Below are 5,097 nucleotides of genomic sequence, written 5' to 3'. Positions count from 1 at the left end.
CTGACCAGGACTTCAGTGCCCTGGGGCTTGCCAATTATTATTTTTCCCCACTATAATTTTTCTTTATGTTGTGCAGCTTGATTTCTGCTGGAGCTTTCATTTCAATATTTTGCTGTTCTGCCTGTTTGAATGTTGTTTGCAGTCTTTTTGTCTCTGAACATCTGTCAAAGGACAAGCGCTACTCAGCACCTCAGATTCACTATTACACTAATTGATGGTGTTAGCTGATAGAAGCAAAGTGCTCCCTCCCCTCAGATTTCTTCTGTAGTATTTGACCATGTCTTTCCACAGTAGGGAATGCAAATTCTGGAAAAGTTCTGGTTTATGTTCTGTGCTTATGGCAGAGATAAGGAAGGTAATGTCCATCAATACAAGCACAGACACTACTTTGAATCATACATGGTTCAACTCATCAAATGTAGTTTTCAATTAAGCAGATTGTTTTTCATTTGCCTAAATCTATCTCTATATTGTCAGACTTTTCTACTGTCAGACTTTTGTACAGTCATGACTTTGCTTTTCCAGCTATTGATAAAATAGGAAAAATAAAATCTGAAAGGATTTTTAGGGGACAGGGGAAGGTATATTATAACTATCCTGAGCCTGTTTTCAGGCAATCCTGATAAGCATGTATTATTAAGAGAAAAGGAAGAGTAAGTCTGGAAGCAATTTTGAGATGACAGTAAGATTTAATTGATCGTAAGAATGCTTAGAGCACAGCAATGCTTAGTGCTGCTAACACTCAGTGTAAACGGCAGGTGGCACCATTTATACAAAATTTTAAAGTGGACCGGGGAAAAGTTTACATTTAGGTTTTCTGATAGCTTGCTGTGATCGTATAGTGGTTAGTACTCTGCGTTGTGGCCGCAGCAACCTCGGTTCAAATCCGAGTCACAGCAGGGGAGGATGTATCTTTTGAAGAGACATAATTACGGATTCTATATCAAAAATAATCTATTAGTGATGTCTAAGACTAAAATGAGAAAGCAAACAGAAGCTCTGTAACTTCGACAAGAATGTTTTGCTAAAAGAGTATATACCATAAGTATTAATTTATAAATCCTGTTGCCAAGTGAGTTTTTTTTAATTTAAGTGTTTGTTGGTATATATACATATCTGGTTACAAATATATTAATAATTATTAATAACTCCATCATTATTATGTAGTTTACCAGATAATTTGGAGGCCACTGGATAGAATTTCTGGTAGTTCTTTATTTGATAAATAGTCAATTTAAGAGCAAGAACTGTTTTTCTCTCAGTGCTGCATCTGGTGGGACATCAATCCCCTTTATAATCAATTACATCTCCACCAGGCCCAGACAGATTCATGCAACAGGCCAGCTGCTGCAGAGTGTGAATACAGGTACCTTTCTCTCTTTCTAAGGAAGTAGGAAAATTCCTTACTGTCCTACTTAGTGAGGAAGTGAAACAAATCTTTCTTTGCACCACTGTCAGGAAAAGTCAAAGCCTTGTGTGCCTGGTAACCTGGTAGGGCACATCACCTCTGGAGGCTGTAGGCTTAGGCATCCCAGTTTTGAGGTAGTAGACTTGTGACCTGTGGCATCTTATGAACTGCCTCAGGTTCTTGAGAGCTCTTTCCACTGTGTTTTTCAAAATATCTTTGAGCATTCCTCTGGTTGGCCTCAGATTTCCTCTCTAAATATCATTCAGCCCTTCAGGAGCATGTCAGAGCAATTATCTCTTCAATTCTTGGTCTAATTGATGAGACAGATGTGGCTGATTTTTCAAAAGACAGCAATTTAGAAATATGTACTAGCATGAAAGAGGTTAGGATGACACTCTACCCCTGCTGTAGTCTTTAAGAAATGTCATTTGCTGTGTTAGATTTTATGAACTCCAGAAATACCAACTGAACTCATCACAGGTGCACATACTCTTTAAAGAATCCTAGTGAATGAAGTCCTAGAGAAGAAATTCAAACATTGCAAGGCCAAAAATTTTCCTCTACTCATGCATCATCCTGAGGCTACTGAAGAACATAAGGCTCAGCCCTACTTGACCTCAGCCTCCCTGGAACTGACTTCTCTATATCCAGTATTCACCTTAGCTAAATATTACCCTACTGTTAGTTATAGTAATATTGATGATTTTGAAGAGTTTTGATAAGACAGTAGAAAAATTCAAAATGTCCCTTTTTAAAATTTACTTCTATTTTATAATTACTTACTAGAAAACAGTGGTTATTCTGTTTGATTTAGGATATCAATATCTGTATTAGTATCACTATAAACTGAGACTGAGAATGGTGTAGGCAGATAATCAGGTCTTCCTTACTGCTTCCCCCTGCAGTTATTTATTCTCCTCACAAGAGAGTGAAAATTAAAAGCCAGCTTCATTTTGGAATATAAACATGCAAGTGCAGGTGGCTCCCAGCATTACATTTCCTGAGAAAATATTTATGAATTTTCCCCTTCTCATTAGGGAAAAAGAAAACAAAAGCTTTAGTACAAAGCAGTTTCCTAGGATAACAGGATTGCAGACCAGGAAACACAGAGTGGTAATACTGGAATTGATTTTGAATCTTGATTTGCACAAGATTGACTTTGTGTTCCTTATATATGTGAGTCTTCATGTCTGGCAGACATGTTGAGATAACACTTTTCCAGTTGGAAACCATGGTCTGATAATAATGCATTCAAAATATTAACAGGTTTACATATATCTATTTCTGAAGTTCTAAATCTTTATAATCTAAGGCTAATTTGGAGGCCAGAGAGAAGAGTTCACTTCAGCAGCCTTCTCTGCCTTTATGCAGGAAGCTGATCTGGTGGGTAGTGAATAGTTGTTAAAAACAAGGCAGGAAAAGAGAGTACATGCTATTCTTTGCAGCTCTTTCATGTCTTTTTGTGCTTGCTATTGTTCTTGTGCATGGCTCATTCTGCATAGAATGTAAAACCTTTAAGACACAGAGGTGTCTGTATCCATATCCCCAGCATGACTAATTCACTTCTTGGCACAGAAACTAATAGGATGTACTCATCAACAGTGCTTGGGGAGAGATCATGTTGTTGTATTTTAACATTAGGGTAAAACTGCTAGACTTTTATAAGTTATGAAGAAAGACACCTGGTTTTTAAGAATGCAACATTGATTAGAAAGTCTTGAAAACCTTTTGAAATGTTAATAGAATAGATGTAGATTTCTGTTCTACTTTCTTCATTTTTCAGAGGTGCAGCAAAGTTGATTGTATTCTGTCTGGTGTCCATATCAGGTGTTGAGCAGGATAGAAACCAATGGCTGTTTTGAATCTGAAGTCATTGTATCAAATTAATTCTGTTTTTTTATTCTCTTCCCAGAACTGAAGCTCATATTAAGACTTTTATGGGTCCCCTCTGAAATCCTTTCAAAAGGCTGTGGTCAAGTAGATTCTTTGAAAGGAAATATGTGGTAAAAAAGAACTCCTGAAAGCTTAAATACCTGGTTGTGCTTCAACAAAGAATGCCAGGAATTCACTTCACAGGTGGGATGATTTTACCTCTGGAAATTCAGCTCTGAGTTTACAGACTATTATTGCAGAATAAGTAGTAATTGGGGAAAATCTGGCAGATGGAGAGATTCCTGAGACTGATGTGTAAACAGAACTGCATAAACAATGTCTGATGTTGCAGTTCTATTCTCATAATCTGTCTTTGGTGTTACTTGAAAGAAAGCATGTCCTGCTCTTTAAATAAGACTATGTTGCTTCTAACTTGCAATGCCTTAGCAGTCACTCACAGCACTGGTGAGAGCTGCACCAGAACACATGTGAAGGCTGTCATCAATTTGTGAAGCGTTTGCCTTGTACCACTTTGGGTTAAGTTTTGAGTTGGGTTTGAATCCAATTACTTCTTGCACCACAATTCAAAGTACTTATTTTAGTGCTTCATCCAGAGTTCAGCAAAAAACCCAAATCAACAATTGTCCAAAACCGTCTGAATAATGTTTTATGTTGCACCTTTTTTTTTTTATTTATTTCTCTCTGTTTTTTCATTTTTGAATTCCAAATTCCCAATTTTTCATTCTAAAACTTTATATATGTGTCCTCTTTATTTAAAATGTCACAGAAGCAAAATGAGCTCTTTGGTTTAGATTCAAACACATTTGGTAAATATATCTTTCACACAGCTTGGTAAAATTAATTAATTTACTTAATGTTTAGAACTTTTTTCATCCACTCTTTTATAAAGAAATATTGTGTATGCTTTCTCTGCGCCGAATACAACTCAGGGGATGACAGTTTGTGATACTCCTTCCAAAGGTAATTATTTTTTTTGCCACAAAACAGCCTCTATCCAAAGGAATCTCAAAACACAGTGTTTTAAAAATCTCTGAGAAGAGAGTATAGTTTTGATATTCCATGCTAATATGGCAAAAATCTTCTCTTATAATGCAGTCTGTAATGTTAACATAATCAGAATATCTGTGCTGCTAAACCAGCACCCATGAGAGAGCTGTGCATAAAACCAACAACACAGCCATCCCAATTTTTCTGGTAATTCCTTTCTTGTGGATTGCTGAATTCTCAGTTTAGATTTCATGCTTCCAGACTCCTGGAATAATGATTGTAGGTTTCTTTTTCCTGTTGTTCTCTGACATGAGTAACAAAACTCTTACTTTACTCTGCATAATTGTATCACTAATATGCTTGGGGTTAGCAGGTCTATCTAAACTCTTTAGGAAAATCTGACGTGCTTGGATGGGCTTATTCTGGATCCTGCACTATTACTGTTATTCAGCATGCAGTTGAAGGTGAGAAGGTGCACTGACCTTTGTACTGGCACAAAGAAGAAAACTTCTTTGTGATATAACCATGAAGGCATCTGTATTAAAAACACATGAGGTAAATTGGTATTTTACTGTTACACTTGAAAAAGAAAAGTCTGACTCATTTAGCTAAAACATCAGAGAGAAAACTAGTGTATCATGGAAAATTCTCTTAGGAAACATGTTTTGAAGGTATTTTGCGTGTGTGTGCACGTGTGTGTAAGAACTAATCTTGACTGAAAAATGTTTGTGAAAGAACTGTAGAAACCCTAAAGAAGCATGAAGTCTTCCAGAGAAACAAAAGTGTAATTTCTAGAAAGAGATTTATGG

The 5,097-nt window shown here is 36.5% G+C and overlaps 1 non-coding gene across 1 annotated transcript; it reads left to right on the top strand.

Annotated features, from left to right (window-relative positions):
* The first annotated feature begins 827 nt into the window (after window positions 1-827).
* On the top strand, window positions 828-899 carry TRNAH-GUG (transfer RNA histidin (anticodon GUG)). The gene has a single exon. It is a non-coding gene; the product is annotated as a tRNA-His (tRNA).
* Window positions 900-5,097: the final 4,198 nt, after the last annotated feature.

This window comes from Myiozetetes cayanensis, unplaced genomic scaffold, assembly GCF_022539395.1.
Source record: "Myiozetetes cayanensis isolate MyiCay16 unplaced genomic scaffold, myiCay2020 scf4, whole genome shotgun sequence".
Lineage (NCBI taxonomy): Eukaryota > Metazoa > Chordata > Aves > Passeriformes > Tyrannidae > Myiozetetes > Myiozetetes cayanensis.
This window is presented reverse-complemented; position numbering and strand designations above follow the sequence as displayed.